At 37.7% G+C, this 13,761-nt stretch overlaps 1 long non-coding RNA gene across 1 annotated transcript in view; it reads right to left on the bottom strand.

The window, feature by feature from the left end:
• The window catches only part of LOC107837760 (uncharacterized), an 18,815-nt gene extending 5,575 nt beyond the window's left edge, over positions 1-13,240 (bottom strand). Inside the window, exons 1-2 of the long non-coding RNA XR_001663802.1 lie at positions 13,008-13,240; positions 7,129-7,131 (exon numbers count right to left, since the gene is read on the bottom strand). This is a non-coding gene — a long non-coding RNA (uncharacterized LOC107837760). The remainder of the gene's footprint in view (positions 1-7,128; positions 7,132-13,007) is intronic.
• Positions 13,241-13,761: the final 521 nt, after the last annotated feature.

Genomic DNA, 13,761 nt, shown 5'->3' on the forward strand with positions numbered 1-13,761 from the left:
AGTATTCAACATTTTGCACATTTTATCACAACAGTCGCATCCAACAAATTACCTTTAAATGGTATTTAGAGACAACCTGTGTGTAATTCAGTATGAATACAACTATCTTCTGAGAACCTGAGAGGTTTGTTAGAGAACAATGGTGAACATACAGCATGAAGACCAAGGATCACAGCGGACAGCTCAATGTTGTGGTGAAGCTTAAAGCAGAGTTAGGCTTTAAAACAATATCACAAGCTAGCTTAATTTAAATTAAGTTTTTCCACATCAAATAAAAATATTTAAAAAACACATTCTGTATTTACTAGAATATATTTCATACTAAATTTGTTCCTGTTCTGATCAATCTAAATACAATAAGAACTTAAAACACAATGAATCAGTAAGAGGACAAATTTAAAATGTTTAAATGCAAACTGTAAATTTGAGGTGTCAAATCCAGCCTACTGATCCAGAGTTGGGCCTATTAAAGGCAGTTGGGTCTAGATATCTGCCGTATAGAAGATATAAATTGTATTTCCCCTCTTGTTACAGTGAGATCAAAGTAAAACAGAGGGAATGAGCTAACGGCTTTCACTAGGTAATGAGGCGACATAGACAGACAGGGATGAAGAAGACTGAACGTGTTAAGGGGGATTGTAGCATTTATTAACAAGATGTCATGCATCCATGGTCACACTAGCACAAAGAAGCATTCTGCAGCCAATGTAATTAACACATAAGGTCATATCTATCTATATATTGCACTTTGTTCAATCTAACAACTTTCCAAACACATCAGACATGATTCACTTTACCACCAGACTTTTATACCCCAGGGCTGTCTTCTTGATCTACTGAATATGAGGTAAAACAATGAATTTGTTTTTTATTTTTATTTTTATTTTTAGACTTGAGATGTAGGACGTTAGGAAAACTTCAAAGATATTGTGAAAAGATGTATTCTGCAGCCCTACACCAAAAAGGCCAAGTTAGCTCTTTTCACAGAGGCTGCAGCCTTCAAACAGCAGCAGACGTTCACTGAGTGAGGATGTGATCTGAGTTGGGATGAGAGGTAAAATTATCGGGCAGCAAAAGTAAACAAAAACAAAACTATTGTCTGAGCAATAAAATAGTGCTATGCAAAAATGTGCATATATATTGAGTGCAAATGGAGCAACGGTAATGAGCAGTGACCAGTAGTAATTAGACTTAGATACTGTGGAGGGTAATGGCAATTGGCAGGAAAGATTTGCTGCTTCTGTCTTGTTGACAGCAGAGACGGAGCAGGTTGTTGTAGAAGGCGCTCCACTGTCTGTCCAGTGTGAGGTGGAGGGGTTGGTTCAGGTCGACCATGATGAGTAGCAGTTTTTTTGTTGTTGTTTTTTTTTTTTTCAGTGTCCTCCCCTCCACCACAGTCTCAAATGTTTCCAGACTCAGTTCAGTTTTCGACAGCCAGGCTTGATCCACCATTGTTTTGCATCAGCGCAAGAGTGAAAAACACCAACAGAACGTCCATATGTGGCCTTTCAGATATAAAAACATCCACTTCTCAGCTAGATGGTCTAATTTACATATATGTTTCACTGTTAGACTCGACTAAAATCACCGTCGATTCATTTTGCACATGCTGTGAGTGCCATATCAGCTCCACTTCCTGCCCCACGTCTTAGCACTTGCAGATCTATTTTTTGCATATTATCTATTTTCTCACTGTTAATATAGTTAATATCGCCGTGTAGATTTTTACTGTTATTAACACGTTTTTTTTGGGGGGGGGGTTTCGGGCTGCGGGTGCCAAAACCTAAAATATGATTTCTGTTTTCACACCTTTCTAAATATATTCATAAGCTTTTGGTGAATCTGTGACACGTTGATCACTGACTTTGGTTTAAATGTCCTATGCTTTTCATGTGTTAAAGTAAAACATATTTGTCTCCAAGTGCTGAGACACATAACCATGTTTGTGAGTAGGTCTTGATGTGGTGCGAGGAAGTGGTCCAGGTTATCAAACAGGCCAAGTAACGAAGGTTCCTGTGCATTCAGTGTGTTTGGGGGAGGTTTGGCCGTGAGCTGACTTTAGCTCAGAGCCGTGGAGAGTTACTATTGTTAAACTAGGAGTTGTTCTAACTCTGGAAGCATTTTTATTTTGCTGCTTGGGCATCAAAATTTGTGACAGGTGCAGTCATGAGAGTTTTTGTTTGTATTTTGTTATTTTGTTCTGCACACTAGAACTTTGTATAGTTTATGTTTAATTCACAGTCAAATCCTTCATTCCCATCACACAGTTTTCTGTTTTAAAAGTGTGTTTTATCGTTTTTCCATTTTTTTTCTAGCCTTACCTATGTGCGTTATTACTTAGTTGTGTTTTTGTGTGTGTGTGTGTGTGTTTGCTGTAGTGTTTATCAGCTATTCCATTAAATACCTTTGTGTTTTCTGCTCTCATCACTGCTGCAACCCGCTGTTGTCAAGACCTAACTTATTTTTTAAAATAAAGAATGAAGTAGAATAGAAAACTCTTTTATTGTCCCACAGCGTTAAAATTTAGATAAACCAGCATCAAGTTAGAAGTAGATAGCGGCATAAATATGGTGATATTATCTGAAATGAGAAAAGACTGCAAATAACAGCAGGGATGTAAACACTTATTTTGTTTCCGGAAACAGTGATTATTATAAATCTTGCAGCCAGAGGCGGTCCTAACCTTGGCGTCCTGGGCGAACCACTTTTATGGAACCCCCCACCAAAACACCCCACAAAGCTGTTGATGGGGGGGAGGTGCATTATGCATTTGCATTATACATTGTTGACATTCAGATCAACCGGTTGCGAGAGCGGGAAGGGAGGTTTGGGGAGGGAAGTCCCACACAGTTTCCTTGGTTTATGGACAAAGCAGTGAGCCGACACAGTACGTAAATATAACAAAGAAAACATCAACTGCAACAATACATACATTTTTAAAAGTTCCTACTAGGAAAGCTTAAAAAGGCAAACCCTCAATTGTCGTAGCTTCTGTTTACCTCCTGCCAACCAGTCGTTTAAAAGCTTCATTGGAAGGAACTAACAAAGGTTTAACACAGCTGTGCTTGCATAAAGTAGTCCTAAACCTTCGCCCTGAATTCAGTAAAACATTCTGAGAGGATAATACATGTTTCATATCCGTCAAATGTTAATTGCCTGTTTAATGACGACCTGCTCAAATAGCTCTTGTAAAGTGGATCGAATCAGAATATCCATTATCTTGTGGCCCATTATCCTTTATCTGGTCCGTCTTTACCAAATCATTAATCTGGACCTTTGCTTCAACTTTCAGGTAACCAAACCAGCAAGGAACGCCGCACCTATTGATACTTACTGCCACGTAGAACAGTCAAAGAGCATTTTCTTATACACATCAAACATCAAAGTATACACTTTACTGCTGTCCAGATTCCACCCTGTTTAGAAGCAAAGACCTTTCTTTTAAATTATTTTATTTGTTTTACTTGTTATAAAAAAAAACACAAACCAACAAACCCAAATCCCCCTGCACTCCTTTTTTTTTCCATCTTCCATGGCGAATTGATTATACTTCTTTCTTAAAACCGCTAGCGATACATTTCACCACTCTCCATTCTGATTTAAGCTGTTGCTCTTCTTGTGTTCACACAAAGCATGCTGGTCACTGTTGCAAGCCAAAGACCGCAGCTTGTGGCTGCAGAATTATGGGTATCTATGTTTCCCTGTCATGGCAGGCTGGCTTTCATATAGAGAAACCTTCTACGACGATTAGTATACAGTCGGCGAATCGAGGAAAAAAAAGGCTGTTCCCCTACATGGGCCACTTACTTTTCTCAGCTTAACTTCCCTGCAGGAAGAAATCAGCCACGAAACCTAAGCCGGCGACAATACATCAGCTTTTTTTCATTCATTGCAAGTTTTTTTTGTGCAATAAAAACACATAATGGTCTGTTGAGATCAGGAGTGAAAAAAGGCAATCAGCGAGATTCAAGAAAAGTAGCTTAAGTTTTTAAAACACAGCAAAAAAAATAATAAAACAAAAAAGGAGATCATTACTTTCTGTTAGCCACAAAATCCAAATTAATCATATTGAAATCTGGGGTTTTAAACAAAATCCGGAAAATGGACTAAGAAACTATATATACTGCAGCAACATGAGCAGCGTGTCTGTGATCGGGGCTATGGGAGCCTCCTCTCTGTGCAGTCTATTTGCTGCACTGGATATTTTATACGGCCCTAATAGGAAAACATTTGAGCAACTTTCTAGTTTAAGAGTGGAGCGTGGGGGCAAGAGCTGCACCCGTGCAATCAGGAGTTTATCCAACGGTGAACAAACAGCCTTTCTAGAAACCTCAGCTCCAGACTTTGTGGAGCATCGCAGGCAAATGGCCACAGTTCAGCAGCTGCTTTAATAGCACCCCATGAGACACCAGGATAAAAATGGTTAATTGAGTGCAGATTCTCTTAATTAGGGGGTTTCTCCCAATTACCCTAGACGTCATATCATCAAGTAATTTGGTGCTACTCAAAAACAGGTCAAGGGGAACAACAACTATTTAGACTTCCCCTTTAAGCAGAGATTTGTTTGCAGTCGTCCTTCAAACAAAGGGATAAGAACTGTCCAAGAAATTTGCTTATGAATTTAATTGTTGCAGTGTTGTGTGAAAAAATGTGTTTACCCCCTTGAACTTACTCTGTCAACAAGCTATTCTTGAAGCTGAGGTTTCACATGCACAAGAAAAGCATCGCATAATGGGTCAGGTCCGTCGGTCACCGAGGTAAATGTTTGGTCAATTTGAGACGTATGTCTTCACCGCTTGTGCTTCATACTACTGGCGGTTTTCACAATCAAGTGAACCATACTCAATATTCTCCGAAATGGATAAATGAACACTTCCCAAATAACCTCAATTTTTATTTTAAATACATTTCACACGTTGTTTTGTCAGATGATAAGCTCTTACCGAACCCCGTGTCCAGATTCTGAAATACTTCAGTGTTTTGAAAACACACCACCGTCCAAATTCCTCAAGTCTTGGCACCACAATATCTTGCAGCATTAAAACACACACATAATATTTCTTCCCAAAATAAAGTCTGCCTCATAAAACAGTATCTATTTGCGCATCCCTGCTGCTATTTGCACAGTTTTATTTCTTGTAAATAGTCTGTTGCTGTTTTCTGTGCTCAAATACTCACATCTTGCTCACTCTTTTCAAATTAACCCACTCAGTCTCACATTCCTTGTAATCTGAGAACGCTATTTTTTAATCAGCTGCACAGTGTTACCTTTCTTGTGTTGTAAAATTTTGCAGACTATGCATTTTCTTACTCCTATTTTTCTGTTTTTATTCTTTACCTTAGTTTGAAAACGCATGCTGCCAATAAACTTTATTGTGCTACTCCTTGAATTGTCCCACTGTGGGAAAGGATATCCCTATCCTACACTGTTCTATCTAGTTGTAAGTAACTCTGAGCCATTAACATGAGAAGTGAAGGTGCTTGCTTAAGCTTCAACATCCTCGAAGTCTTTTGAGACTCTTATTTTCAAGTAACAAAGGGAGAAGCTCTCGAGTTGTGCTGCTGTGTTGACACAGTCGATTAAGACGGCGGGTATAACTGGCTGACAAGCAAGGAGCCTCCTCTACTTTTATATATATAGTTCATATAAAGATGTTCAAGGTGCTGTATGTGGACAACATACTGAATGAGTGATAGACAGATTACAGTTTTAAAACACCGTAACCTGCTAATGTTAAACTCAGGATCAGATTTACAGCTTTGTATTGGCGATAAACTAAAGGACGATTTCGAGATTTTAGTGCATCTAGACAACATTTGATCTTCTTCTTCTCAGATATTTAGTCTGATCGAATCTGAAGTGGATCATTTCATGTGAACAGAAATTCCTTAAAACTCTTTAAGATTTCAAAAGTTTCTTATTGTGTTTATTGAGATATATGGAAGGACATTAGAGATACTCTGGTATTGGACAAGAAAACTCCAACTACACCTGTCAGCTTGTAAATACACTTAAATAATTGAGAAAAGTGTCAGTTGCCAGAGAAGTTTGTGCATATAAACATTCACGCTCAAAACTGCAGGAATGTGCTTTAGTTTCTGCCTGCTTTTATTAGTAAGAATATGAATAAACTCTGAATTATTACCCCTGGATAGTCTTATCTTCAAACTGGTTCACTTTCACTTCTAATTGATTCCAACTACATAACTTGTCTCTTTTAGTACTGAGGTGTGATCTCTGTACCCACTTTATGTCTTGTATCCGTGGCTTTAGGATTTTGTTATAGTTTATACACCTTACCCAAGCTTATCACTACCTGCTACCAAATTGTTTAAACTTAAAAGCTTTAGGGATTTAGTTAAAAGTATTTGAACAGCGGATCTTCAGAAGTGATAGTCCAATATTGCAGTTCCCACTGAGAGCAGGGCCTGTGCAAATCAAGACACTTTTATTCCTCCACATATCATCCCAAATGAACAACTATCAGAGTGGAAGATACAGCTTAACCCTGGCACGCACGATGCTTTAACTTTTGATAAGATTTAACTTTAAGATATAAAGAGAGGAGGGATGTAAAAAATAAAATAAAATAAAGTTTTCCAAAAGCAATTAGACATTATGGGATTATCAATCAGTGTGGCAGAGAGGAAGCAATTGGTATTGATAAACTTTTACAGTGCAGCGTAATTGTAAAGTTACACAGATAGCAATTAACATATATCCACTTTGAAAGCAACAATTCTACTGCTTTGTGCAATGGCAAATGTTTGTAATGTAATTAGGAAGGAACGGCCGAGACACTTTAGAAAATATACACTGGTACACACACATTCAGTAAAAGGATGCAAAAAAAAGGGGGGAGTTTACTACTTGCAAAGGGTTATAATAAAGCCAACGACGAACTTATCTCACAATCAAGGGAGAGACTTCTCATCAACAACACATCATCGGGATCGCTGTGATCGTCAGTGAGAAAAGGTCACTCTCTCCTGAAACATGGAGGTATTTTATTAAGGAAGACGAAAAAGAATAATAAACTAGGTTCACATAGTTCTTGTTTAAATCATGACATACATACAGAGTGGATTAACAGAGTAAAACACCCATCAAATAAAAGTAACATGTACATGCTGTGAACAAAACTAAAATAGAATTTATTCAAACACAACTCCAAAAGATGTAGTTCAATAATTTTGACACTCATTTCATTCATTAGTTAGATTTATTTCTTGTGATGTGACTGTATTAAAATGTTTAACTGTCTGCAATTAATAATCACAATTAATCAAATTTTAATCAAAACTGTGTTTTGACAAAATAATTACTATTTGTTATTATTGTTGTTGTTGTTGTTATTATTGTTATTATTCAACCACTCAGAATTTCAAGGATGTATTCAAATATTTTTGGTACATTACAAAAATTAAGGTTTGAAATATTATACTCTTTAATTGCCTGTGAATTAAAATGTTTTTTTGTTTGTTTGTTTTTTTTTAGATATTATTTTTAAGCCCTCTTAGTATATTGGAGTGTTTATTAGGGGATCCTCATCCCATGCTGACATTAGATATGTGCATGAGTATTTCAGAACAGGTATCCAGTATTGTGCTGGTGCTATAAAGTCGAACACAAACCAGAAAACCTGTTGGTGTTACTTCTCACATGTCTTGCTTTTGTGCACTTTCTGTTCTAGTCAGATTCCATTTTACTATTTGTTCTCTCTGCCTGTTTCCGGGCAGAATCTTCAACTTCGTAGTTGCAAAATGCATGAGGAATTTCTCATTGGAAGCAAGTCCAAATGTGTAAGACGACTGAAAATCTTCAGATACTTTTGAAGACATTCGTGGCTCTGTGTGGGGTTATGAGAAGCAGCAAATGTTCAAAAACACATTCCATTATATATCAACCAAGGTACGGAGAAGCAGCTGAAGCTAGAAAACATGTTGGACTATTTCTGTTTAACCCAGGTCTGGTAGAAAAAAAAATAAAATAATAATAATAATAATAATAATTAAAAATACTTCAAAGACCAGGAATTTCAATCAGAGAAATGATTCACTTTCTTTAAGGTGTGTCAAAGAAAGTAAAGAAATAAAAAAATAAAGTTTCAAAGTGAAACTATTTAAAACCCATCAAAGTCGAGTTAACTTATAAATAACAGACTGCAGCTATGGCTACAATCCAGTAGTTTGTGTGAATGACTGAATGTGGTGTAAAGTGGTTCGGGGTCCTCTTGACTTGATAAATCACTATATAATTACAGGTCATTTACAATTTGCAGTAACTTGTACTTTCTACTTTTCAGTGACTTAATATTACCTATTATTATTATTATTAGTAGTAGTATTACTATTACGTTGTTGGTATGGTTGCTTGTTTTTTTTTTCTCTCTCTTCCTGCAGGTGTAGAAGCAGACTTCTAGGTTGTTGACTTGTATTCTCTCTATGCTTCTTTCTGTCCTACACTCCTGTCTCCACATTCTAAAAAAACAAAAACAAACAAACAAAAAAAAGGTTAGTTCAGTGTCTTCTTGTAAATAATGAAACATTTTTACTCTGTAGTGGCCTGCAGAGAAGAAATCAACAGCAAAGTTTTCCTTTAGTTGTCCTGCTCAAAAGAAACAGTCGCTTAGTTAATTACTTCAGCAAATCTGTTTCCAAGAAAATGACCAAATATTGGCTTCCCACAATTTCTAAACAGAGACTTTGTGAAAACCACAATGAAAGATGTGATTGCACAATCCTTACAGTGCTGCAAATTCCTTTTACTGGCTGTGATCCTATAAATCAAAACCACATGACCCTCTAAAAGCAAACAGCACAGCAGGAGCTCATTACTTGCCTCAGGGTGAGAAATACCCTTCTGAGCTCTTGTTAATCCAAAATTAATTGTCCACCGAAATCAATTACGCTGTCTGACCACGGATGCACTCCACAGTGACGGCCAGTAGAAAACAGATCATAAAACACACCTTAAAAAGATGTGTGCTTTAATATTTACCTATAAAAAAATAGAAACTTTTGTATTTTCAATAGACCTTTAAGTGTTTTAACACTCTGGCTTGACTCTCAAATATGTCATGTTCTGTGAATTTCTACAGACATTTCCTCTGAATTTTTTTATTTTTTGTACACTTTTCCAGTATTGACAAGAACGAAGGATTTTTCTGAATCAGATTTGATCCCTTTTGTTTTTTAATGACTTCGTCTGAACATGGTGACCAGATAAAGCGTGTAACTGCTGGAGGCTATGAGAGATAAAAATCAGTCCATGTCAAGACTGCCTATCTCTGAAGAAAGGAGTGAAACAAAGACACTGATGTGATAAAAAAAAAGAAAAATAAATCTAGATGTCTCTGGTGTAACTTTACCAATTTTCATGTGAAATATACACACTTACAGAGCTTTGGACACAACTGCATCAAATTCAGACAAATATGGAAGTAAGAATTTAGATTGGGGGGGAATTAACTAAGTAAAAACCTATATTCAGCAGTAGCAAGTTTGATCATTTTCAGCCTTTGAGCCAAGTGCGAGAAAGCAGGTTAAATGGTTTAAGTGCAGCTCAAAAGGCCTACGATGCTGGATATCGATTACAGTGAATATGAGCAGTGCATGACTGCCTGCTGGTGTGATGATTTTGTGGATGGGAAAGGATTAAGTTAATTCAATCTGCATGCACATATACTAATCACATCTTGATTCTGTAAAGGGAATGAAGTGGTCAATATTTCAGACTTTAATAAAATCTTTATGGGGGTAGAGACTGTTAAATTACAAAAAAAATGTAGAGTCTAATGTGTCTGCTAACACCTGTGTAATAACAAAGGAGTTCATATCTAGATCCAAAACCATATTTCAATGCATCTTTAATGCAGAGTACTTGCATTATAAAGCATAATCCAGTGGTTCTTAACCTTTTTTGAGGTACCGAACCCCCCAGTTTCATATGCGTAATCAATCATTTAATGCTGACACATATTGGTTCAGGAGGAATGATTTTTGCATATTTAATGACTTGATGCAACTGGCTGAGTTTGCTTGGAAAGCAAACATTTTTCACTAACAAACTGAACTTGACTGCATTGGTTCACAACAACTATTAAGTTGGAAAATATCCAATAGAAGTGGACTGAATGGACTGCTTCGTTCTGCAATCTGGATTTGTTTGTCTTGCAAAGTGCGTTTTTTTTTGTTTTTTTTTGGTTTTTTTGTGCGTGTCTGAATTAGCACCATATAAATTAACTGATTTAAGCTGAGCAACTGGCTCCGAAACTCTGGAACAGCATCCTGGTAGAAACATACATCTGCTCAGAATCATTGCCTCATTACTGCATTTTTCATTCTGTTAATGTACACCACATAAATACACCCAACAAATGCATGCTTTCCCAGAGACAAGCTTCAGCATTTCACGGTGGCTGCATTAGCACGGCGAGTGGATTTCGTTGAATCTGTGAGGATTACAGCATTTCTATGGCACTTTGTGAGGCGCAGTAATACGTCAAAACAGGCCATTTCTTCCCCCTTTTTTTTTTATCAGCAACAAAGCCTCCTGTAATTCTTCCAGTGACCTGCTCCATCAGGAAACAGGAGATTGCTGTTTTCTGTAGCTACTGCAGATAGTAATGTTCATATAACATTAAATATTTTTAATCTTTTTTTTTTTACCTGCCTATATTTGGTGCTTTATTGAACAACAAATAACACAATCAAATCAAGATTCTCTGAGCAGCTTGCTATTTGTACAAAAGTGTGCGGTAATGTTAATCTAAAGCATACGAACAATGTTTTTACCATGCTAGCGAAAAGCTTCAGGTGTTTTATGACAGCTTGCTGTGTAATCCCGTCGCCCGGCCTGTTAATGCGGTATTTCTCCATCAAAGTTCTGCCGTCACATGGATTCTGAAGGGGAGATTTTATTATGGCAGGGGAAGGGTGAATTCCTGATTCATATTCACCTCAGTACATTAAAGCGGATCAATTCTGCTTAAAGGGATCTACCTGTCAATACGTATCTGTCAGAACCATTTTCCAAGTGGCCTAACATCAGTAGTTTACAACGAAGCCTCAAACTTCCCCCCAGTCCTTGAACTTGATGCCATGAAACTCTCTCCCTTTATTAAATGAAGAACACAAGGTGACGGATCTCGCTTTCGCTATCTACATAACCGGCATTTAAAGTCCAGAAGCGGTGCTATCCGCTAAGAAGAAATTCCACAAATATGCGCAATGTCGAAAAGCGCCGGGCTTAGATCGCACTCAGGAGAACGGCGGCGCACATAAGCTGAAAGTCAAATACGCCATTTACAAAAAAGCACCGTCATAAACCGACAACAGAGAATGGCGTGCAAACGGCTTGTGAGGCCTTGTGGCAGGGTGTGCGCCTGGAGTGAAGCTGACTGACGTCCCAGCCTGTGGTGATAGCGCAGATTTACAGCCCACCTCTGGCAGAAATTTACGATATTGAGTTTGAAATGTACAAGGCGCTTTAATGCACCTTCAAGGATTAAAAGCTAAAGCCAAAAACGCTTCTGAAGTTTGTAGCTGAGGCAGCAGTCGATCCCAAACTCCGACCGAGTCTGCCAAGGCTGAGACAGATCGATGAACAAGCTGTGATTTCATAAGCTGAAATATATGTGTGGGTGTTTAAATGAAAGGCCATCAGGAGTGATTCAAGAGCTTTGTATAAATGCTAAGTGGCTCACAAAGACAGCATTAAAGGATTGAAGGCTTTTACAGCCTACTGTTCACAAAATTGAGCCACACGTGTTTTTTTTGTTGTTGTTGTTTTTTCATGGTGAAGTTAAGAGAAAGTCTTAAGACGAGTGTGATTTTGATTACTGTAATAGTACAATCGCCTCCTAAAAAAAAAACATATACAAGTAAAGATGTGTTTCTGTGTTCACCCTGTCATGGACTCCAGGGCTCACCCCTGTTTAGTGGCCAATAACCTCTGGCACCGACCCCATTCATGACCCTTCAAAGATGGAGCCGGTGCAGAAAATAGATGGACAGGCAGGATTTAATTCCAGGAAACACGTAATAATAGAAAGCCAGGGGGTTTTTGATCATTTTCAAAACTTTGTCAAACAAAACTGAAGAATTATCTACCTGGCTTTTTAAGAAAAAGAGCCAAAAAATAAAGATTTGCTCAGATCCAGCAATTTCAAGCATGCATAGCGGCTTCATTCACAGTTATTCAGTCACACGCCGGTGTGCTGTCGGACTGAGCTTCCCCATCGAGGAGCAAATGAACAGAGCAAAATGTTAATCAGCTGACTGCTCAGTCAACTACAAAATAGTGACAATGTAGTTACACAGGTGAACGGTGGAGCCAGACTATTATACAGTGGTGGAGAAAGTACTCAAAAAATGTACTAAAGTAAAAGTACAAATACACAGTCAAAAATGTACTCAAGTAAAAGTCAAAGTACCACATTAACATTTTACTTAAGTAAAAGTAAAAAAGTACTGGCTTTTAAAAATACTTAAGTATTAAAAGTAAAAGTACTTGCTGAATACATAACCTAATATCATTAAGTGAACTGATCGTATTTAATTTTAATACATAAGAAATGTGCCATTTTAATGAACAATGCCACAGATTAAACATGTTCTTATTGTGTTTATTCTCTGTAACAGTTTATACTTAGATATGTGATTCTATGAATCATAATTTCAGGGATGGAAACATCTTGTCTCCTGTCCTAACATAGCATGAACTTCATTAGTGACATTTATTTATAAAGAAATGCAACAGAAAGGGGATAGAAAGAAGGTGGGTGAGGGAGAACATGCAACCAAGGAGCCACGTAGCAGAGTTGTAGTCAAGACCACCGAACCCGAGACCAAGACCAGCGCCCTGCGCTACATGATACAATAAAATTAAGTTTACCTATCAAAATTGGTTCTCAGATTGATCTGAAAGAGCCACATTCCCATAAAAACACCTAGATGTTTAAATACTTAGAGCTCAAATTTATTTAACCAGTATCAATTAAAACTCATTTCATTCTGTTTTGCTTTCATCGCTGTGCTACAATCCGCAGAGGTCTCCTGCTATCCCTAGAAAAATAACACCCTGGACCGTTGCCCATATTGCCCATGTCAGAAACCACAACTGAAACATCGCGGTAAATAACGTTCAACTATGAACACTGTCCAACAGCGCAACAAGAAACCAAGCAGAAGGAGCACCGTGACTGTTCTCACCCTCCCTCCCACTGCGATGTTTGCCACCATATGTGTTAGCTACTGCAGTGTACACAAGAACAAAGAACGGCTCTCAGTGAGGCTTCAGTCCTTAGAAATTAGTAAAGATCCGTCCAGACAGTAAGTCACGTTATTGCTTGGATTTTACGGCGCCACCTTAAGACCCTGAACTTCACATTTTAACGGAAAAAAAGCTCAATGTGACGTGGATGTAACGAGTAACGCGACAGTTTTGTAGAAATGTAGTGAAGTAGAAAGTACAGATACTTACTATAAAATGTAGTGGAGAAAAAGTAGAAAGTACCCATTATTAAATCTACTTAAGTAAAGTACAGATACACGAAAACTGTACTTAAGTACAGTAACGAAGTACTTGTACTTCGTTACTTCCCACCACTGCTATTATAGCAGTAAAAAATAGTAACCCATAGCAACCCACCTTGCTGCTGTAGCTTATCCCAAAAGAAAATATTCTCCAAAATTGTGAGGAAGACTGAAATTGCATTGGGCTGCCACTGAATGCGACTTAAAGGGGCCAGGTCCCTG

This window comes from Poecilia formosa, unplaced genomic scaffold, assembly GCF_000485575.1.
Source record: "Poecilia formosa unplaced genomic scaffold, Poecilia_formosa-5.1.2 Scaffold172, whole genome shotgun sequence".
Lineage (NCBI taxonomy): Eukaryota > Metazoa > Chordata > Actinopteri > Cyprinodontiformes > Poeciliidae > Poecilia > Poecilia formosa.